General features: G+C 44.0%; 1 pseudogene; it reads right to left on the reverse strand.

Moving 5' to 3' along the window:
* Positions 1 to 1,613: 1,613 nt before the first annotated feature.
* LOC121282441 overlaps positions 1,614 to 24,719 on the reverse strand; it is a 34,526-nt pseudogene continuing 11,420 nt past the window's right edge.

Here is a 24,719-nt window from a genome sequence, read left to right on the forward strand (position 1 = left end):
GTAGCAAGCAGGGTGGGTAAAGGGGAACAAGTAGATGTAGTGTGTTTGGATTTCCAAAAGGCATTCACAAACCTGCACAAAAAATGTAATACAAAATATAATAGAAACATATTGAGCAATGAAACAGACCGCATAGAATTCTGGAGCATTGGAACAAAAATCATTCTAAAAGGCATTGGCAGGAATTCCTATTGGACAGGCAATCGGAGAGATAATGGGCAGGATTTTTGGAGGCCCTTGGGTGCAGGAACTGAGACGGGTGGGTGCATAGTTTTGCACCAATGGCCGGCGTGCTAGTTTGTTAGCACCATCCTGAAGCCGTAATCGGGAAGGCCATATTGAGTGCAGAAGAGCTTAAGTTAATTATTAAAAGACCAATTAAGGCTATTGATTAAGGCCAACTAGAATTTTCCAGTTGGTCTGCAATGTAAGAACATGGCAGATGCCCGGGGGCGCCTTCTTGATGGAAGATCGGAGATTTGGGGGGAGGTGGGGGGTGGGGGGGGGGTGGCGGGGAAGGGGACAACCACCAGGATCACTTCAAGATAAAGGTGCTCTCTCCCTCCCTTTCCTGCATGGTATCCTATTGGCCCTCCAGCTTCGAGAGCCCACCCACCATCCTTAATTGGATGGCAAGTGCAACCTCAGGCCAGTAATTGGGAAATCCTGCAAAAATCACTTATCAAATTGCTGCTTCCAACATGCACTTGGTCAGGACCTACATTTGATGCCAACATCGGGTTCCCGACCCAACACAGAAAATCCTGCCTAACATGTTGAAATAAACGTATCCCCTATAAAAGTTGAATTTTGAGGTGACGCAATAGCTGAAAAAAATTGCTTGCATTCAATTACTTTTTGAATTTCCCCCTAAGCTTAAGCTGCTCACGTTTTAGCCTTAACAACAGTTGGACAACACTACGGAGGAACGTAAGAAATTGTTTATTTTTAATTATTCGTTGATAGGATGTGAATGTCCATGGCAAGGCCAGCATTTTTCATCCACCCTAATTTCCCTTGAGATGGTGGTGGCGAGCTGCTTTCTTGAATGCTGTAGTCCTGTGGTGTCGGTAGATCCACATTGCTGTTAGGGAGGGAGTTCCAGGATTTTCACCCAGCAACAGTGCATGAATGACGATATAGCCCCAAGACAGGATTGTGTGTCGCTTGAAGGGGAAATTGCAAGTAGTGGTGTTCCATTGCATCTGCTGCCCTTGTTTTTCTGGGTGCTAGAGTTTGCAGGTTTGGAAGGTGCTGCCCTAACAGTTTGAAGTAGGGATCTATTTGCACTGAATTGCATTACTTAGCCACACAATTTATTATCTTCTTATGATTATCTTTGGTCACTTCAGTTGGCAAGGTTTGGTTCGGGCCAAGATTACTCTGAACATCAGTGATACCCAGAACACATTGCTCTACGTCAAAAGAGAAACTTTAATTTAGTTCCCGAATGAATCATTGTGAGCCTTTCTGATGGTCATTGGAGTAAAGAAGGTATTTCCTTGATGTTTGTGTCTGAGTCAGCCTCACTTCTGACCCTGAGTAACAGAAAAGACACTACTAGTGCCAAGCACTGATGGTTCATTCATTTTGCTGCCTATGTTTGATACCGTTCACTGAACACAATCTTTTCTCCTCATCACGGCATGCATAAGTTTTCTTCGATAATTGCCTCCAGCCAGGAAGTATAAAATTGGGTCAATGCAGCTGTTGACACTGGCCAGCGGTCTTGTGATTTTATACGTGAAGTTCACAATGTTAAGTGCATAACAGCTCTTAATGAGTACCCTGAAGGTATGGTACATTGTCCTTGTGATGTGGAAAGGTACAAAACTCAGGGAAAAGACAAACAACACAACGATGATCAATTTAATCGATTTTCTTTTGCTTTTGGATGATGATCTGTTGGAGTCAAACACCTGGGTCTTGTTCATCTTTCTGGTCATTAAGCTGTAACAGAAGATGATGATGAGGAAGGGTATGATGAAGAGAATCACCATGGTTACAGAACTGTATGAAACGTATTGGGGAAAATCTTCCCTCTGAGTTGTGTCATGACAAAGTATATCATCTTGCTTGTTGTGACAAAAAGCAAACTGGGAATGAGGCAGATGATGACTGCTACCCAGACCAGCATGCACACAACCCAGGCCTGCTTCATTTGAATCCACCTGAGTGATTGGAAAGGGCAGCACACACCCATGAACCTGTGCACACTGATGCAGGTAAGAAAAAGGATGCTGGAGTAGAGGTTGGCATAGAAAATGAAGCGGGTTAACTTACACAGGACCACACCGAATGGCCAATCATTCTGATTGGCATAGTAATATGTGAGGAGTGGCAGAGATAGCACATATAGAAGGTCTGACAGGGCCAAGTTAAACATATAGGTTATAGTTGCATTCCATGGTCGCATCTTGCACAGGAACATCCACAGTGCAATGGCATTGAGAACAAGGCCCACCACACATACAGTTCCATAGGACACTGGCAATAAGATGTATTTGAACTCCTCATTGAATTGGCAACTGTTATTGTTGTTACCAGAATCACTACCATTGTCAGTTTTAGTTTCCTGGGGTACAGACTCACTATATCCAGAAGGTAAGGACATTGGTACAGTAGGAGCCAGATGATAGCTCAATATTATTCTTGCTGCCATTTGATATGGTCCAAGATCAGGGATACACCTGGGAAAAGAACAACAAATATTGCTTAGAAAACCTCATGAAGAATACCTAAAATCTGACCCCTTCCAGCAGCCCCACTGTAAAAATAGCTGTACTACAGTGCTCAAGCCTAAAAGGTTATAAAAATCAACCTTATAACAGACTTGTGCTTCTGACCAGTTGTACAAGTGACATTGGTAATATTGGTATGTCCCAGCTACATCTTGTCACAGATAGAGTTTCACAATACCTTAAATCAAAATGAAAGACTTCCTAGGGCCTTCAGAATTCCCTCTATTTGATCTGCGCCCAGGTGCAAGTTGGGGAGGAAATACTGCCCCTACATTTTTAAAATATATGCAATTTTTCATTGTGGTTTTCATTTTGCTTATTCACTGGCTTAGATTCCCGAATTGGGAAAGAAGCTAAATTCCTCAAGTACGGTTAGAAATGCCATAGAGGGATATATGTTATTTTGTTAGGGAAAGTTACTGTAAGCAATCCCCTCAAGTGTTTTGACTGTTGACTAAATCACTCCAGACATATTTCAGAATGATACAGGCTTGGAACACTGACACATTTTGTATCCAGATCAACATTCTGTTGAAGAGTCATGGGGACTCGAAGCATTGACTGTGCTCCTCTCCATAGATGCTGCCAGACCTGCTGAATTTTTCCAGGTATTTTTGTTTTTGTTTTCCATAAATTATAGCTGCAATCATGATGCCTAGGCCTTTAAAGAACACTATTGTATGGCCCCCTTTGCTGTTTCATGCCCTCTCTTTTAAGTGTGGACAATGTAGATGTTGCCAAGGCAAATTTTAGTTTTTTGACATCACATCGCTAATTGGACTATGTGATGTCTGGATACCACCATTTCCACATGCTCAGGCACACATGGGGATGCAGCTGAACATTGTGTGAGCCATGCAAGTAGTTGCCCATGCCCCGGGAATCAAGTAAGGCTGTGTAGCAACACTAGAAGCAATGCTGCATGAATAAATTTCACAGCCTACGTCTTTTGACAGGGTGGATTCTGTGAGTGATCACAGATGAGGTGGTGACTTAGCCACTCCACGCCACACAGTCTTATTCAATTAATCAGCAGTAGCTTTGTATTCTGTCAGCAGTCAGTTGAAAAATAAACCAATCCTTGTGCACAACACAACCAGTTACACATTAGTCTCAAATTCTTTTCAAGCACGTGTCTCAGTCCAACTGTTTTGTTCTGCTCTAGAGCAGGTCACACACAAACCTCGCACATGAGATTCTTCAACTACTTACAAGGAAAAAGTAGCTCAAATGGTTTCCATTTGCCTTCCTCATGGCTTCTACTTTCAGGCTATCATGTGGGCCACAATGAAGGCTTAAGGACTCCACCCAACTTTTACCCACTCATTCCCATCAGAGGCAGTAATCCTCAGCAAATGCCAACCCAATATTCAGAACAGGTACTAGGCTCACCTGGCAACTAATCCCAATGCTTCTGATTCAGATGCCAATTCCAAACAATTAGTAATATAAAAACCCAGCTCATTCTGAAAGTGCAAAATATGTCTGTGGCTCTGTTTCACTCTCTAATTCTACTTTACAATATTTTGTATTACAGAATCACAGAATCTTTACAGCACAGAAGGAGGCCATATAGCCCATTGAGTGGCTCACTGAAAGAGCATTCCACCTAACCCCACTGCCCTACCTTATCCCCGTCATCTTGCCCATTATTTCTTTTCAGAGAGCAATCCAATTCCCTTTTGAATAGCTCGATCAAACCTGCCTCCACCACACTCTCAGGTAGCTTGTTCCAGACTCCAACCACCCTCTGGGTGAACAAATTTTTCCTCACCTTATTTCTACTTCTTTTGACCATTATTTTTAATCTGTGCCTCTAGTTCTTGATGTGCTCTTGAGTGTGGACAGTTTCTCACTATTTACCCTGTCCATATCCCTCAGGATCTTGAATACCTCTATCAAGTCTCCTCTCAGCCTTCTTTTCTCCAAGGAAAACATATTAGTGGATTGGGCAGACAAGTAGCAGATGAAATTCAATGCAGAGAAGTGGGAGGTGATTCATTTTGGCAGGAATATGTGAACAACCTCGCCAATCTATTCTCATAGTTACAGTTATTTACCCCTGGAATCATTCTTGTGAATCTCCTCTGTACTCTCTCCAATGCCTTCACATCCTTCCTCAAGCATGGCGCACAGAACTGGATGCGCTACTCCAGATGAGACCTAACTAGAGTCTTATAGAAGTTTAACATGGCCACCTTACTCTTGTACCCAATGCCCCTATCAATAAAACCTAAGATACCATATGCTTTATTAACTGCTCTCTCAATGTACCCTGCCACCTTCAATGACTTATGTACATATACACCAATGTCCCTTTGTTCCTTCACCTCCTTTAGAGTTTCTCCCTTAATTTTATACTGTCTTTCCACATATTCCTGCCAAAATGAATCACCTCCCACTTCTCTGCATTGAACTTCATCTGCTATTTGTCTGCCCAATCCACCAATATGCCTATGTCCTTTTGAAGTTCAAGATTACCCTCATCACAGTTGGCAATGCTTCCAATCTTCGTATCATCCTCAAATTTTGAAATAATACCACAGTCAAGGTCATTAATATATATCAAGATGAGCAAGGGTCCTAACATTGACCCCTGGGGAACAACACTACAGACCTTCCTCCAATCTGAAAAACAATCATTTATCACTATTCTCTGTTTCCTGTCACTCAGCCTATTTCTTATCCAAGTGCCTACTTTCCCTTTTATTCCATGAGCTAGAATTTTACTCACAAGTCTATTATGTGGCACTGTATCAAATGCCTTTTGAAAATTCATATACACCACATCAACAGTATTGCCCTTATCAACCTTCTCTGTTACCACTTCAAAAACACTCCAGCAAGTTAGTTAAACATGATTTCCCTTAATGAATCCATGCTGGCTTTTCTTAATTATCCCACATCTGTCTAAGTGACTATTGATTTTATCCCGAACTATAGTTTCCAGAAGTTTCCCTGCCACTGATGTCAAACTGTCTGGTCTGTAATTGCCAGGATTATCCTTGCACTCCCTTTTGAACAAGGGTGCAACACTCGCAATTCTCCAGTCCTCCAGCACAAGCCCTATGTCTAAGGAAGACTGGAAGGTTATCGTCAGTGCCTCTGAAATTTCCATTCTCACCTCGTTCAGTTTATTTGAATACATCTTATCCAGTCCTAGCGCATTATCAACTTTAAGTAAAGATAGCCTTTCTAATACCTCCTCCTTCTTGAGTGTATCAGTTACCTCCTCTCTCACCTTGGTCTGGTTAACATCCTCTTCCTTTGTGAAGACAGATGCAGAGCACTCATTTAATAGATCCGCTACTTGTCCTGCCTCTACATGCAAGTCTCCTCTTTTATCCTTAATTGGCTCTACCTTTTCTTTTACCATCCTTTTATTATTTACATGCTTATAGAAGACCTTGGGATTCTCTTCTATGTTTGCTGTTAGTCTCTTTTCATGCCCTCTCCTTGCTTTTCTGATTAGTTTTTACACTTCCCCTCTGGCCCTTCTATATATTCAGCCTGATTCTCCATTGTATTTTCTACCTGACATCTGTCATACGCACACTTCTTCCTTTCCATCTTTAATGCTATTTCACTCATTGTCTAGGGTGTTCTAAATTTATTTGTCCCACCTTTCCCCTTCAAGGGAATATACCTAGACATTGCTTGCAATAGTATCTGTAGCACATTGTTCAGCCACCATTTTTTCTGCCACATTTGACCCCAATTCACTCAACTCAGATGCAGCCTCATCCCATTGAAGTTGGCTTTCCCCCAATGAATTATCACTGCTCTGGATTGCTCCTTGTCCTTCTCCATGGCCAACCTAAATCCTATGAGACAATGGTTACTGTCCCCTAAATGCTCTCCCACTGTTACTTGATCCACTTGGCCCCATTCATTCCCCCGAACCAGGTCCAACAGTGCCTGCCCTCTTGTTGGACTGGAAATATACTGCTGCAGAAAATGAACTTGAACACACTTTAGGAGCTCTCACCCTTCTTGGCCCTTTGCCCTATTCCTATCCCAGTCTATATTTGGAAAAATGAAGTGCCCCATTATAATTGTTCTACAATTCTTACACACCTCTGTAAATTTTTTTGCAAATTTGTTTCTCTACATCCCTTCCACTAGCTGGTGGCTTATATACTAAACCGATTAATGTTATTGCACCTTTTTCATTCTTTGCCTCTAGTCAGAGATATTCCGTCCATGACTCCTCTAGCACATCCTCTCGTTCCAGTACTGTAATACCATCCTTAATAAACACTGCCACAACCCACTCCCCAATCTCTTTTCTTCCTTTCCTGTCTCTCCTATCTAACTTCTACCCAGGAATATTTAACGCCCAGTCCTGCCCTTCTTTGAGCCAGGTTCCTGTTATAGCAATAGTATCATATTTCCATTTTGTCAACTTGTGCCTGTAGTTCACCAATCCTATTAACCACACTCAGCACATTCATGTACATGCACATTAATCCTGATTTAGGCTTTTTAATATTTCCCCTTGCTCTGACCTCATCTAATGACTTACTGTAGCCTACTGTAGTTCTATCAAACTCTCCATGCATTCTATTTACCTTGAAACTACTTTCTGATACATCCTCCTTATCATTTAATACTTCACTATTTCTCACTGCCAGTTTTCTCCTCTCCTCTCTCTCAATTTCCCCTCGGGTTACCATCACCCTGCCAATCTCGTTTAAACCCTTCCCAACAGTATGAGCAAACCTCCCCACAGGAACATTAGTCCCAGTCCTGTTAAGATGTAACCCATGTTTCTTGTCCCACCTGCCCCAGAACCAGTCCCAATGCCTCAGAAACCTAAAGCCCTCCCTCTTACTCCATTTCTCCAGCCAGGTATTGAACTGCTCAATCTCCCTTTTCTTATGCTCACTGGCACGTGGCACTGGGAGTAATCCTGAGATTACTGCTCTTGAGGTCCTGCTTTTCAATTTCCTTCCTAACTTCCTAAAATCTGCTTTCAGGACCTCATCCCTTTTCCTGCCTATATCATTGGTCCCAATGTGGACCACGACTTCTGGCTGCTCACCCTCCCCCAAAAGAATGTCCTGCAGCTGCACTGTGAACCCTTGACCCTGGCACCAGGGAGGCAACATACTACCCTGGAGTCACGTCAGTGGCCGCAGGAATGCCTGTCTGCTTCTCTAACTATGGGATTCACTATAGCACTTCCACTCTTCCACCTCCCTTCTTGGGCAGCTGAGCCACAGGTGGTGCCATGAACTTGGCTCTTGCTACAGTCTTCTAAGAACCATCTCGCTAACCAGAATCCAAAATGGAAAGGTGTTTAGAGAGCAAGAAAGCCTTGGGGGATTCCTGCACTATCTGCTTGTTTCTCTTAGACACTCTGGCCCTCTCTGCCTGAGTACTTCTTAGCTGCAGCGTGACCACCTCTCTAAATGTGCTGTCCATGTAATCTGCAGCCCTGCACAGTGACTCCAGCCGCTGTTCATGTTCCGCAACCCAGAGCTCAAGTTTTTGTATTGAGAAGGCAAAGGAAACAATTGCTCAGAAATTGCTGAAAAAATTAACAGCATGTGAATGACATGACCGTCTGTTAATGTGAAAACCTGCCAGCAACTTTGTGGCAAGGAAGACTTGCCACATGAATTGCAAATTGCCAGAAAAACAGCATCTTGTCCTTAACCTCCCCATGATTTTCATGAAATGGTTGCATTTGCCAATTAATTGCTCATTAAACATGCCACAGAAAGTTAAGTCTAGTAATTAACAGCAGTTCTTTTTTAAAAGCATGTTAATTCTTAATGGCTGCTAAACAAAACTTCTTGTCCAGGATCACAGAATCACAGTGCAGAAGGGGCCCTTTGGCCCATCAAGTCTGCACCGACACGTGAGAAACACCTGACCTACCTACCTAATCCCATTTACCAGAACTTGGCCCATAGCCTTGAATGTTATAATGTGCCAAGTGCTCATCCAGGTACTTTTTAAAGGATGTGAGGCAACCCACCTCCACCACCCTCCCAGGCAGTGCATTCCAGACCGTCACCACCCTCTGGGTAAAAAGGGTTTTCCTCACATCCCTCCCGAAACCTCGTGCCCCTCACCTTGAACTTATGTCCCTTCATGGCTGACCCTTCAACTAAGGGGAACAGCTGCTCCCTATCCACGCTGTCCATGCCCCTCATAATCTTGTACACCTCGATCAGGTCGCCCCTCGGTCTTCTCTGCTCCAACGAAAACAACCCAAGTCTATCCAGCCTCTCACCAGAAAGTGAACAATTAGGAATGTGGAGAATTATGCCTTCAGGTTGAGACCTGCTGTCGGAGATCTTAAAACAGCCAAATTTTAAATTTGCATTGTTTTTCTCTTACTCTTCCATTCCATCTCTTTTCTTAATCCAATCCTTCTTTCTCTCTCATTATTTTGTTTTGTACCTGATTTGGCAATGAATTCACCCATTCAATTTCACCCTCCATCTCAGTCCTTTCTCTGTGTATTTCTCAAAAGATTAATTTCATTGGTTAAGGAGGACTCTGTTTGTCTATTGTTCAGCAATGTTCCAAATTCTCTGTGGCACACACTGTCAACTCGTACTTTCAGCAACTTTATGAGCAAAAATTGTTGAAACTTAAACACACAGAAACAAGACTGGAACGTGACTTGAACAGAGCACTGGGAGTTGGGTGTTTGGGGGAGTTAGGGGGAGGTCGTGCTCCATTGCTTTTTCTAACTCTTTTCCCCCTGTAGAAATTGGATCTTGCTTTACTGCAGGGGAAGAAGCTAGCTATTTGGTGAGTATCTGGCAGATGGTTAAGGTCCATTCTATTCCTAAGGTTTAAAATAGTAAAAGAACTTGTGGAAAGGTTAATAAAATGCGTAAAAGGAAAATAAGTAATTGAATAAAATAATTAAGCAGATAATTAAAACATTAAGGATGGCAGGACAGGTGATGTGTCTCGACTGCATCATGCCTGTGTGATCCAGGGCAAACAGATCTGCAGGCAGTGTTTGTGGCTTGAGAAACTTCAGCTCAGGGTCATTCAGCCGGAGGCCAAGTGGCAGACACGGTGACACATCAGGAAGGGGTAAGTTATCTGGATAATTTGTGCCAGGAGGTGGTCTCATATATTAGGATAGGGTCTTCTGATTTTGAATGTGGTCAGGGGACAGGATATGTGCAACTGAGGCAGGTAAGAGAGCCCAGAGGGTAGGAGTGCAGGAGCCTCAGACTCTGCAATTGTTCAACAGGTTTGCCATTCTTTCAGTTTGTTTGGATGAGAGTGGGGGCTGCACGGTGGATAAGTTAACTGACCATGGCACTGTTGTACAGGAAGCCATTCAAATGGGAGGAGCAAAAAAAATGTAGTGGTTGTAGGGGACAGTATAGTGAGGAGAATTGACACTGTTCTCTGCAGCAAAGAACAAGAGTTCAGGAGGCTGCGTTGCCTGCCTGGTGCCAGGGTTCAGGACACCTGCTCAGGGTTGGAGAGGAACTTACAGTGGGACGGGAAGGATCCAAATGTTGTGGTCCATGTAGGTACCATAGGCAGGACAAGGAAGAGGTTTCTGCATACTCAGTATGATGAGCTATCTCCATCCTCAATGATGGAGCAGCCCAGCACATCAGTGCAAAAGATAAGGCTGAAGCATTTGCTACAACCTTCAGCCAGAAGTGCCAAGTGGATAATCCATCTTGACCTCCTCTGGAGGTCCCCAGCATCACAGATGCCAGTCTTCAACCAATTCGATTCACTCCATGTGATATCAAGAAACAGCTGAAGCCATTGGATAGTGCAAAGGCTATGGGCCCTGACAATATTCTGGCAATAGTACTGAAGATTTGTCCTCCAGAACTTGCCGCGCCCCTAGCCAAGTTGTTCAAGCACAGCTACCAAACTGGCATCTACCCGGCTATGTGGATAATTGCCCAGGTATGTCCTGTACATAAAAAGCAGAACAAATCCAACCCGGCCAATTATTACCCAATCAGTCTACTCTCGATCATCAGTAAAGTAATGGAAGGGATCATCAACAGTGCTATTAAGCAGCACTTGCTCAGCAATAACCTGCTCACTGATGCCCAGTTTAGGTTCCACGAGGGCCACTCAGCTCCTAATCTTACTACAGCCTTGGTTCAAACATGGACAAAAGAGCTGAACTCCCGAGGTGAGGTGAGGGTGACTACCCTTGACATCAAGGCAGCATTTGACCACATGTGGCGACAAAGAGCCCTAGCAAAACTGGAGTCAATGGGAATCAGAAGGAAAACTCTCCACTGGTTAGAGTCATACCTAGCACAAAGGAAGATGGTTGTAGTTGTTGGAGGTCAGTCATCTCGGCTCCAGGACATCATTGCAGGAGTTCCTCCGAGTAGTGTCCTCGGCCCAAACATCTTCAACTGCTTCATCAATGACGTCCCTTCCATCCTAAGGTCAGAAGTAGGATGTTCACTGATGTTTAAACAATGTTCAGCGCCATTTGGGACTCCTCAGATACTGAAGCAATCCATGTCCAAATACAGCAAGACTTTGACAATACACAGGCTTGGACTGACAAGTAGCAAGTAACAGTCACACCACACAAGTGCCAGCCAATGACCATCTCCAACAAGAGAGAATCTAAACACACCCCTTGACATTCAATGGCATTCCCATCGCTGAATCCCTGACTATCAACATTCTGGGAATTACCATTGCCCAGAAACTGAACTGGACTAGCCATATAAATACTGTGGCTACAACAGCAAGTCAGAGGCTAGGAATCCTACGATGAGTAACTTACCTCATGACTCCCCAAAGCCTGTTCACCATCTACAACGCACAAGTCAGGTATGTGATGGAATACTGCCCACTTGCCTGGATGAGTGCAGCTCCCACAACACTGAAGAAACTAGACACTGTCGAGGACAAAGCAGTCCAATTGATTGGCACCCCATCCATAAAACATTCACTCCCTCCACCACCAATGAACAGTAGCAGCAATGTATACCATCTATAAGATGCGCTGCAAGAATTCACCAAAGCCCCTTAGACAGCACCTGCAAATTCATGACCACTGCCACATAGAAGGACAAGGACAGCAGAGAGATGGGAACACCACCAGCTGAAGATCCCCTTCAAGTCATTCACCACCCTGACTTAAAAATATATTGCCGTTCCCTCACTGTTGCTGGGTCAAAATCCTGGAACTTCCTTCCTAACAGCACTGTTGGTGTACATACATAACATGGACTGCAGTATTTCAAGAAGGCAGCTCACCACCATCTTCTCAAGGGCAACTAGGGATGGGCAATAAATGCTGGCCCAGCCAGCGAAGCCCACATCCCATGAATGAATAAAAAAAATAAGAAGTAGAACCTCAAAGTTAATAATCTCTGGATTATTATCTGAGCCAAATGCAAATTGGCATAGGGAAAATAAGATTAGAAAAATGATAGTGGCTCAAAGACTGGTGTCAGAGAAGTAGGTTCAGGTTCATGGGGCACTGGTGCCAGTATTGGAGAAAGTGGGGGCCATACCATTGGGATGGTTTACACCTAAACCATGCTGGGGCTGTTGTTCTAGCATTAAGAATTAGTAGGGAAGTAGTAGTGAGGGCAAGGGATCAAATGGGAAGGTGTGGTAAATCGAAAAGTAAACACAAGGTAAGAAAGAATGGTATTAATATGGGAAATGGTAAACAGAATGTGACAGGAAGGGATAGAGAAAACAAACCTAAGAGTAAATCAGAAGATAAGGCTAGAGGTCACAAAAATAATAAAAGGGACAAACTAAAGACTCTGTATCTAAATGCATGTAGAATTTGAAACAAAACAGATGAACTGGATAGATCAGATAGGAATAAATAAGTACAATCTGACAGCCATTATAGAGACACGACTACAGGATGACATCGATTGGGACCTGAATATTGATACATGACACTTGGGGATGACAGGAAGACAGGAAAAGGTGGAAGGTCGGCTCTGTTAATTCACACTTCACTCACTTTTCCAGAAATGCTTCATCCAATTCAGGATCATGGGAAGTCAGAGCCCATTCCAACAGGCAATGGGCACTAGGCAGGGTACCCCCAGGACATGACATCAGTCCATCACTCATACGCACACTCACACTGGATCAATTTACCCATAGCTAATCCACCTAACCAGCACGACTTAGGACAGTGGGAGGAAACTGGTGCATCTGGTGGAAGCCCATGCAGACACAGGGAGAACATGCAAACTCCACAGACACAAACACCTGAGGTGAGGATCAAACCTGGGTCATTGGAGCTGTGAGGCAGCAGCGCTAACCAATGTGCCACCTTGCTGCTTGGCTCTGTTAATTAATGATGGTATTAGCACAATAGAGAGAGATGACCTAAGTTCAGGAAACCAAGATGTAGAAGTGATTTGGGTAGAGATGAGAAATAATAAAGGCAAGAAGTCACTTGTGGGAGTGGTGTACAGGTCCTCTAATTGTAACTATACAGTATGATGGAATATAAAGGAGGAGAAATAGGAGCTTGTCAGACAGGTACAGCAATAATCATGGGGGTTTTAATCTATATATAGACCGGAAAAAGCAGACGGGCAAAGGTAACCCAGATGAGGACTTCATGGAATGTTTTCAGGATAGTTTCTGAGAAAAGCATGTTCTGCAACAAACTAGAGAGCAGGCTATATAAGACCTGGTATTGTGTAATGAGAAAGAATTAATTGATGACCTCATAGTGAAGGTGCCCCTCGGTAGCAGCGATCATAATATGATTGAATTTTACATATAGTTTGAGGGAGAGAAGAGTGGGTCCAAGACTAGTATTTCAAACTTAAATAGGGTACTTGTGAGGGCAGGAAAGCAGAGCTAGCTAAAGTGAACTGGCAGATTAGGTTAAGGGATAGGTCAATAGAGATGCAGTGACAGACAATTAAGGGGATATAACAGAATACTCAGAATACATATATTCCAACAAGAAAAATTCCAAAAGGAAGACCCACCATCTGTGGTTAACTAAAAAGGTTAAAGATAGCATGAAACTTAAGAAAAAGCATATAATTGTGCAAAGCTGGGTGGTAGGTTGGAAGATTAGACAGAATATATAAAACAGCAAAGCATGATGAAAAGGTTAATACCACAAAATCATAAGATATAGGAGCAGAAGTAGGCTATTCGGCGCATCAGGTCTTCTCTGCCATTCAATGAGATCATGGCTGATCTGATAATCCTCAATTCCACTTTCCTGCCTTTTCCCCATAACCCTTGATTCCCTTGCTGATTAAAAATCTGTCTATCTCAACCTTGAATATACTTAACAACCCATCCTCTACAACCCTCTGTGGTAAAGAATTCCACAGATTAACAATCCTCTGAGAGAAGAAATTCCTCCTAATCTCTGTCTTAAATGGACAACCCCTTACTCTGGGATTATACCCTCTGGTCCAAGACTCCCCCACAATGGGATACAACCTCTCAGCATCCACCCTGTCAAGCACCCTAATAATGTTATATATTTCAATAAGGTCACTTCTCATTCTTCTTAACTCCAATGAGTACAGGCCCAACCTACTCAACCTCTCCTCAAAGGAAAATCACTCCATCCCCACGATCAACCTAGTGCATCTCCTCTCGACTGCCCCCAGTGCCAGTGCACCTTTCCTTAGATAAGGGGACCAAAACTGTTCATAGTATTCTAGGTGTCATCTAAATAGTGTCTTGCATAGTTTTAGCAAGACTTCCCTATTTTTATACAGCATTCCCTTTGAAATAAAGGCCAACATTCCATTTGCCTTCCCTATTACCTGTTGAACTTGTAAGCTAGCTTTTTGGGATTCATGCACGAGGACCCCCAAATCCCCGCTGCAGCTTTCTTCAGTCTTTCTCCATTTAAGTAATATTCAGCTCCTCTATTCTTCCTGCCAAAGTGCATAACCTTATATTTTCCCACATTGTATTCCATCTGCCAAGTTTTTGCCCACTCAGTTAACCTGTCTATATCCCTCTGTATACTCCTTGTGTCATCCTCACCACTTGCCTTCCCACCTTTTTTGTGTCATCCACAAACTTGGCGATAGTACATTCATTTCCCTCATCCAAGTCATTAATATATACTGAAAATAATTGTGGACCCAGCACTGATCCCTCTGACACTCCATTAGTTACTGGTTGCCATTCTAAAAATGTCCCCCTATCCCAATTCTCTGTCTTCTATTAATTAGCCAATCCTCTATCCATGCTAATATACTACGCCCAACACCATGGGCTCTTATCTTATTAAGTAGCCTTATGTGTTTTACCTTATCGAACGCTTTTTGGAAACCCACACATATTACATCTACTGGTTCCCCTTTATCTATCTGCTTGTTAGTTCCACAAAGAATTTTAATAAATTTGTCAGGCATGATTTCCCCTGCATGAAGCCATGCTAACTCTGCTTGATTATATTATTCTTTTCTAAATGCTGTGCTACTGCATCCTTTATAATAGACTCTAACATTTTCCCAATGATGGATGTTAAGTTAACTGGCATATAGTTACCTGTTTTTGTCTCCTTCCCTTTTTGAATAAGGGTGTTACATTGGCAGTTTTCCAATCTTCTGGGACTTTTCCAGAACCTAAGGATTCTTGGAAGATTACTACCAATGCATCCATTATCCCTGCTGCTATTTCCTTTGGTATCCTAGGATGAAACACATCAGGTCCAGGTGACTTATCGGCCTTTAGCCCCACTAGTTTCCTTAGTACTTTTTCTCTAGTGATAGTTATTGAATGTATTTCCTTCCCCTCTTTTGCCCCTTGATTATTTAATATTTTTGAAATGCTATGACTGTCTTCTAAGTTTAGCACAATTGTTTCCGATCCAAGTTTCTCACTCTCAAACTGAATGCTAATTTGCACCATGTTATCATCACTGTTTCCTAGGGAATCTTTTATTCTGAGATCATTTATTAAACCTGCCTCATTACACATTACCTGATTCAAAATAGCCTGATCCCTGATTGGATCCATAACATATTGTTCTAGGAAACTGTCCCGAATATACTCTATGAATTCTTACTCATGTTTAACTCTGCCAATTTGATTTTCCCAATCTACATGAAGATTACAGTCACCCATGATTAACATACTGTCTTTTTTACACGCCCTCATTATCTCCTGATTTATTCTCTGTCCTGCAGCGTAGCTACTGTCAGAGGGCCTATAGACTACTCTCACCAGTGTCTTCTTCCCCTTGTTATTTCTTACCTCTACCCATATGGATTCTACATCTTCTGATCAAAGATCATTTTTTGCTATTATACTTATTGCATCTCATAGTAACAAAGCTACCCCACCATCCTTTCCTTCCTGCCTGTCCTTTCAAAAAATCACATACCCCTGAATATTTAGTTCCCAGTTTTCATCTCCTTGTAACCATGTCTCCATAATGGCTATGAGATCATACCCATTAACCTCTATTTGTGCTATTAATTTGTTTATTTTGTTCCGAATACTACAAACATTTAAGTAAAGGGCCATTAATTTTGCCTTTTTACCATTTTTTCTCCCTTTGACCCTATTTGCTGCTGTTTTTTTATGTTTGTACACTCCATCCCTCCCTGTCACACTCTGGGTACCATTACCTAAAGAGCTGCCCTGCAAGGCTGCCATATCCTTTTGCATTGTGAGCCTACGTATCCCCTTTCCAGAACTCTCCCCCCCCGCCAACCTTCCCCACCATTTATTGATCAGGAGGCGAAAATTAGAGTACAAGAGAAAACTAGCTAGAAGTACAAAAACAGATAGTAAGAGTTCCAATAGATATTTCAAACAGAAAAAAATTAACAAAGTGAGCGTAGGTCCTATAGAAAGTAAGTCTGGGGAATTAATAATTGAAAATAAGGAGATGGAAGATGAATTGAACAAGTAATTTGTGTCCGTCCTCACTATAGAGAATACAAGTAGCATTCCAGAAATGGCTGTAAATCGGGAAGTGAAAGGAAGAGAGGAACTTGGGAAAATTACAGTCACCAGGGAAATGGTGCTTCGAAAATTTTTGGAGCTGCGGGTTGACAAGTCCATGGGTTCCTGTTGAACTTCATCCTAGGGTCTTAAAAGAAGTGACTAATGAGATAGTTGATGTGTTGGTTTTAATTTTCCAAAATTCTCTAGATTCAGGGAAGGTTCCATTAGATTGGAAAATAGCAATTCCTTTATTCAAAAAGGGAGGGAGACAGAAAGCAGGAAACTACCGGCCTGTTAGCTTAACATCTGCCATAGAAAATATGTTAGAAGCTATCTTTAAAAATGTTATAGCAGGGCACTTGGAAATTTTTAAGGTAACCAGGTAGCGCCAACATGGTTTGTGAAAGGGAAATGATGTTTAACCAACTTATTGTACTTCTTTGAAGAAGTAACATGTGTAGTGGATAAAGGAAAACTGGTGGAAGTACTGTACTTGGATTTCCAGAAGGTATTTGATAAGGTGCCACAACAAAGATTGTTGCAGCAGGTGTAGAGAGTAACTTATTGACATGGATAGAGGATTGGTTAGCCAACTGGAAACAGATTAGGCATAAATGGGTCATTTTCTGGTTGGCAAGGTGAAACGAGCGGTGTGCCAGAGGGATCAGTGCTGGGTTCTCAACTTTTTACAATTTATATTGTAAAAGCTTGCATGAACTTGCATGAAGGGGCCAAAGGTATGGTTGCTAAATTTGCTGTTGACATAAAGATAGGTAGGAAAGTAAGTTTTGAAGAGGACATTAGGAGGCTACAGAGGGATATAGATAGGTTAGGTGAGTGGGTAAAGATCTGGCAATTGGAGTACAATGTGGGGAAATGTGAAATTATCCATTTTGACAGGAAGAATAAAAAAGAAGCATATTATCCAAATGGTGAGAGATTGCAGAGCTCTGAGATGCAGAGGGATTTGGGTATCCTAGTGCATGAGTCACTAAAGGTTAATATATAGGTACAGCAAGTAATTCGAAAAGCTAATAGAATGTTATCATTTATTCTGAGAGGAATTGAATACAAGAGTAGGGCAGCTATGCTTCAATTATACAGGGCATTGTGCGATCACAACTGGAGTATTCTGTACAGTATTGGTCTCATTATTTAAGGAAGGATGTAAGTGCATTGAAAGCAGTCAGATAAGGTTTATTAGGCTAATACTTGGAATAGGTGGGTTGTCTTTACCCATCAGGGAAGAAATACGATTTCACACTAGATAGCCAATTATGAGCTGCCCAACGTGACAATACCACTATGCCACCACCTCCCCTTGGGCATGGAGCTGTGTATAGATGAGTTAAGGGGTGGCCGCTCCTCGTGGCGCTCAAGGTTGAAAGAGTCTGTGTGCCAAATGGCACTGAAACCTGCCCCAGCCAAGGCTGGGAGCTCTGGCCTCTTGCCTTGGATGCTTCAAAGGATGGGGAGTGCTAATTTGACGTGCACTACAACCTAGTTCTCATGGGGGTGGGCCACCCTGAAATGGTGCTACATGTAGAGAGTGGACCAATGAATTCTCTTCTGCCTGTTCAGAAGAAGAGAAGCCACAACACTGTTAAGCGAACGCAAACAGACGGTGGGATGGCCAACCCCATAATCCTGGAGCTCGAGTGCCATCTCATAGCAAGGTCCACAGGTCATGGGGAGGCAGGATTCTCAGAGGAAGAGAGAAGTCCAGTGGACAGGTACGAGACTGGCGGAGAGTGCAATAAATATAGGGTCGTCTCATTTCAAATGACAAGTTCTAACCAAGAGTCCCCACTGACTGTCCAATCACAATGCCTCTTTGAGGCAGTTGTCCATGTTCTCAGCAGCCCATCTTGCATGCATATTAACAAGTGATGATTGATACTATTGATATATTCTCTTCCTCCCTCAGGTGCACCATCTTCAAGGGGCTGCAGAGACCCCAAGGACCCCACCTTAATACCTGAGGAGGACCCACAGACAGATCCACCTGCATCACATCCTCTCTTGGAATCAGACACCCGCAGAGACATATGCACGTTGGTGGCCATTAGACCAATAGTTCAGATGGCAGTGCACAGTGAGGAGAGCACTGCAATTTCACATGAGGAGCTGGCGGAGGCAGAGAGTGCCCAGGACACTGGCAGTCAGAGGATTGTTGCAGACCAGGCAGACGATGAGCCTCTGGAGCTGTCAATCAGGCGGCAGATGCTGGATGTCCAGCAGGATGTGCAGGGAAATCTGATAGAGATCCCTGACGATCTATGTCCCATGGTCTGCCGTGGAGGAGTCCAGGAGGAGTGTGAGCACTGCGTTGACCTGGAGCTCCGACCGTACCACCTCCTTCATAGAGAGTGGTGGCTTTCATAGAGTGGCACCTCCAGGAACAGAATCAGGGGTTTCTGGGGTTTCAGTCAGACCTGCAAACCCTCACACACTGGCTATGACCTCAGGAGGTCACTGCCAGTGTGAGAGATGAATGAGGCACCTAGTCTATTTGCTAGGTGCCCATCCATCTGCGGTGAGCAGGGAGGTTCAGACCGACTTCACGCTGGTGAGCAAGCTGCTTGTCTTCTCTGCGGGCTCCTCTCAGGGTGCTATGGACAACGGCAGCAGCTCCTCCAACCCTCCACCAGTGACTGTCACATCTTATGAGGAGTGCTCAATCATGGTGCTGGACACACCCTACCAAGCAGCATCGCACAGGCTCCGCCAGCCAGAAGGCAGCCACTTAGAGAACAGGGCTGACTGGACAACGAGTCAGCAGGCTGCCTCCAATGCCGCTGCCAGTGAGGTCTTTTTGTGCGGGGTGCGGGGCGGGGGGGGGGGTGGGTGGTTTGCTGGCACCCAAATGTAAGTTTAAGGCACTGTAAGCACAAGATGGGGCTGTCACGGGTGAGATTATTTCATTTGATAACTGTTCGATGTTCATTTTGTGTCACCATTACCAAGATATGAATATTACTTCATGGCCTGTGTGTGCTCTATGTTTTTCATAGCTTCTGGGCATGGGATTGGCTTGTGATAGACAGAAGGTGCTGCAAACTTTATTTCAGAGGTTGTGATTTGACATTGGGGTTAGAGGATGGCCTCATCAGGAATGTTCAGCAAGGAGGTTCCACCCTTGGCCTAAGTTTCAAGCCATGCCTTCGATGCCTAGCTGAATGTGCAGATAATTAAGGTGTCCCAGGTGTCCCTGCCTCCCTGAAGGTTCCTCACATCTGCATCCACATCTGCACCCTGGGCTACCTGGCTCCTAATCAGAACCATCACTTGAGTCGTCCTTTGCAGCCTGTGGAGCTGCCTCGCTGTCTTCATCCTCCAATGGGTCCCCCCTTGACAGACTCAGATTGCGCACAATGCAGCAGACAACTATGTGCAACAAGCGCTCTGAAGAATATTACAGTGTTCCCCCGATTGGTTCAGGCAGCTGAACCTCATCTTCAGAAGCCCAATTGCCGCCCTTGTGGAGGCATGACTTCTATTGTATTTCTCCTCTGCTACTGGAGTGGTGTCATGAGGCACCTGTTCAAGGGATATCTTTTGTCACCCAGGAGCCAACCATCCAACAGAGCTGGAGCCATGAACAGCCTTGGCACCTGGGAGTGTCACAAGATGTAGGCATCATGGGATCTGCCAGGTCCCTTGCACAGACTTGCAGAATCTGTGTCTTGTGATTGCAAACTATCTGAACATTCATGGAGCAGAATCCTTTCTGTTCACAAAGATGCCCGACTCACCCACTGGCTGCTTGATGGCCGCGTGTGCAGTCTAAGGCACCCCGGATGCGGGGGAAGCCAGCTATTGCTGCAAAGCGTCTGGCTCGCTCAGCCTGGCTGGCTTCATTGATCCGGAAATGAATGAAGTTACTAACACATCTGAAGAGAGCATCAATGACCAGATTGGCACAGCTGTGGGCAGCAGATTGGGACATGCCACCCAGATCCTCCACTGATCCCTGAAAAGAACCGGAAGTGAAAAAGCTGAGGACCACTGTAACCTTTAGAGCCACTGGCATAGTGGCCCATGCGCTGACTGCTAAATTGCACGGGCCACATAAAATTTCATTTAGTTGTCTTTTTAATTGTGTTAATTGCCACTTTAACTGTCAGCGGGCACGCTTCTGACTGTCACGCGCTTCCACCAACCGTAATATTGATGACGTCAGGACGCACGCTCAAAGTTTTCTCGCGCAAGTTCAGGCCGGCCACACGTCCGATTGTGGCTCGTAAAATTCCAGCCTTGAGGCCACTATTTTAAAAATAAGGGGTCACCCATTTAAGACAGAGATGAGGAGAATTATTTTCTCTCAGAGGGTCATGCCTTTTTTCCTCAAAAGGTAGTGGAAGCAGAGTCTTTAAATATTTTTAAGGCAGAGGTAGATAGATTCGATAAGCAAGAGGGTGAAAGGTTATCAGGGTAGGCAGGAATGTAAGGTTGAGGTTACATTCAGATCAGCCATGATCTTGTTGAATGGCAGAGCAGGCTTGAGGGGCCGAGTGGCCTACTCCTCCTAGTTCTTAAGTTCGTAAGTCTAATGGATCAGTCTGCATGATGCCTCACTGCAGATTCTATTATTTAGCTGTACACAGGGAGCATGATAGCAATGTGAAAGAGGGGTGTTCACGTGAACGTGATGGTTGGTCAGGTCTAACACAGAAGTCAGAGTTAATGTCAAGCTTAGCCTTAAGGACAGTGTCAGGATTAATGTTAAGGTTGCAGTCAATGCTATGGTTATAGTTCATGATTAAACTGTGGAAAAAAATCAGGGTTTGGCCTGGGATCTATACCACATGATAGGGTATTTAGCTCAAATGCTGTAAATCTCTTGTTTGTCGTAGTTTTTATTGGCATAATCAGGAGGGTAAATAATTATAAAAAATATTACAACTGGACATAAAGCTATGGAAAAGGATTGCCCTCTGTTAATGCTAATCCAAAACTACGTAAACAAGACTGTACAGGAGAGCCACCTGTTAACTAAACACTATAAAATGTACATTACTCACCCACACCAGTACCTTATGTACTGATCTGAAAATTTATGAACAAAACCTGGCCAAGGCCCACATAGAGCCCAGTGACATGATCCATCAAGAATGAATTTGCCTGTTTAGAAGATTTTTTTATCACAGTAGCATTATGGTGTTAGGTTTCAACAGTTGGGAGCTAGAGAACCAAAAGGCGCAGAGTCAAACATTGGGGGAGGAGGAAGAAATGGTTGGTGAAATGCAGTTAATCATTGAGATAAAAACAAAAAAACTGCGGATGCTGGAAATCCAAAACAAAAACAGAATTACCTGGAAAAACTCAGCAGGTCTGGCAGCATCGGCGGAGAAGAAAAGAGTTGACGTTTCGAGTCCTCATGACCCTTCAACAGAACTGAGTGAATCCAAGGAAGGGGTGAAATATGATATTTGATATATTTCACCCCTTCCTTGGATTCACTCAGTTCTGTTGAAGGGTCATGAGGACTCGAAACGTCAACTCTTTTCTTCTCCGCCAATGCTGTCAGACCTGCTGAGTTTTTCCAGGTAATTCTGTTTTTGTTTTGCAGTTAATCATTGATTGACAGAACTTCCCCTAAGCAATTCATGGATTAAACACAATACACCGTGTTTATGAACATCAGTAGTTTAACTACTATAAATACATATCAACCCTTTGCCCTACACCTTCAAATCCCCCTTCTCAAAAGCACCCAGAACTAAATGCAACTATTTTATTATACCCATATGTTTTCTGTGCATATATTATTACTGTTTACAACATCTGCCTTCTACTTCCTAATCTACTGCTCCTTCTAATTGCTAGCTCAGTAGGAGGCCTGCTGCACCCACCACCACCCCCACCATGAGAAACTCACAGATTTCAGATATGTGCTAACAATTGGATATGAGTTTCAATGTCAACATGTCAGAGTTTACTGACAGCAATCAGCACTTGACTTACTCCTGGCACTGATGGCTAAGGCATTGGACAGGTCCCATCCCTCTTCACAGTCCCAGTGTTAATATCCAGAATTGCTGAAACAAGAACAGAAAATGCTGGAAAAACTCAGCAGGTCTGGCAGCACATTGGAGAGAGAAAAAGAGTTAACATTTTGAGTCCATATAACCCTTTTTCAGAGTTGAAGAGAAGTGGAAATGTGATGAAATTTATACTAAGGTGGGGGGGTGGGGCGGGGGGGTGGTGTGTGGAGAAGTGGAGCTGGATAGACGGCCAGCGATAGGTGGGATTGACAAAGATGTCATGAACTGAAAGACAAAGGGAGTGTTAATGGTAGTGGTTAGTGCTAAAAAATGGTGCTGATAGTGGCATAAAGGTAAGGAAGCAGAATGTGACAATAGCAGAACAAGGGTAGCATTGTGTGAAAGAACAACATGGAACAAGGAACAGATGGCCCTGTAGGGGATGGGGTGGGGGGTGGAAGCGGTGGAAGGGGGGAAAAAAAGATAGAAAATGGGATAGAAGGAGGGATAAAAACACAGATAAATGAATAAAAATAAAAATAAGTGGATAAAAAATAAAAATGAATGTAGAAAAAAGGGGATTAGAAAAAGGGGGTAAGGGTGGAGGAGAGAGTTCATGATCTGAAGTTGTTGAACTCAATGTTAAGTCCAGAAGGCTGTAAATTGCCTAATCAGAAGATGAGGTGCTGCTCCTCCAGTTTGCGTTGGGCTTCACTGGAACATTGCAGCAGGCCAAGGGTAGACATGTGGGCATGAGAGCAGGGTGGTGTGTTGAAATGACAAGCGACAGGGAGGTCTGGGTCATGCTTGCGGACAGACTGGAGTTGTTCCACAAAGCGGTCACCCAATCTGCGTTTGGTCTCTCCAATGTAGAGGAGACCACATTGGGAGCGGCAAATGCAGTAGACCAAATTGAAAGAGGTGCAAATGAAGTGCTGCTTCACTTAAAAGGAGTGTTTGGGCCCTTGGACGGTGAGGAAGGGGGAGGAAAAGGGGCAGGTGTTGCACCTTCTGTGATTGCATGGGAAGGTGCCGTGGGAAGGGGATGAGGTGTTGGGGGTGATGGAGGTGTGGATCAGGGTGTCCCAGAGGGAATGGTCCCTAAGGAATGCTGCCGGGGGCGGTGGGGGTGGCGGGTGGTGAGGGGAAGATGTGATTAGTGGTCGCATCATGCTGGAGTTGGCAGGAAAATGGCAAAGGATGATTCTTTGAATGTGGAGGCTGGTGGGGTGAAAAGTGAGGACAAGGGGGATCCTATGATCCTATCAAGGTTCTGGGAGGGAGAGGAAGGTGTGAGGGCAGAGGCGCGGAAGATGAGTCAGACATGGCTGAGGGCCCTGTCAACCACAATGGAAGGGGAGTCCTCGGCTAAGGAAGACATGTCAGAAGTGCCGTTTTGGAAAGTGGCATCACCGGAACAGATGCGACGGAGGTGAAGGAACTGAGTGAATGTGATGGAGCCCTTACAGGAAGCGGGGTGTGAGGAGCTGTAGTCGAGGTAGCTGTGGGAGTCGGTGGGCTTGTAATGAATATTGGTGGAAAGTCTATCACCAGAAATGGAGACAGAGAGGTCAAGGAAGGGAAGGGAAGTGTCAGACATGGACCATGCGAAGGTGATAGAGGGGTGGAAATTGGAAGCAAAATTGAAAAATTTTTCCAGGTCCAGATGAGAGTATGAAGCAGCACCAAAACAGTCATCGATGTACCAAGAAAAGAGTTGTGGAAGGGGGCCTAAGTAGGACTGGAACAAGGAATGTTCCACATACCCCATAAAGAGACAGGCATAACAGGAGACAGGAACCCATGCAGATACCCATAGCTGCACCATTTAATTGGAGGAAGTGAGACAAGTTTAAGGAGAAATTGTTCAGTGAGAGAACAAGTTCAGCCAGGCGGAGGAGACTGGTGGTGGATGGTGATTGTTCAGGCCTCTGTTCAAGGAAGAAGCGGGGAGCCCTCACACCGTTCTGTTGGGGGATGGAGGTATAGAGGGATTTGGCGTCCATGGTGAAGAGGAGACGGTTAGGGCCAGGGAACTGGAAATTGTTGATATGATGTAGGGCATCAGAGGAATCGCGGATGTAGGTGG

This window comes from Carcharodon carcharias, chromosome 9 (genome assembly GCF_017639515.1).
Source record: "Carcharodon carcharias isolate sCarCar2 chromosome 9, sCarCar2.pri, whole genome shotgun sequence".
Lineage (NCBI taxonomy): Eukaryota > Metazoa > Chordata > Chondrichthyes > Lamniformes > Lamnidae > Carcharodon > Carcharodon carcharias.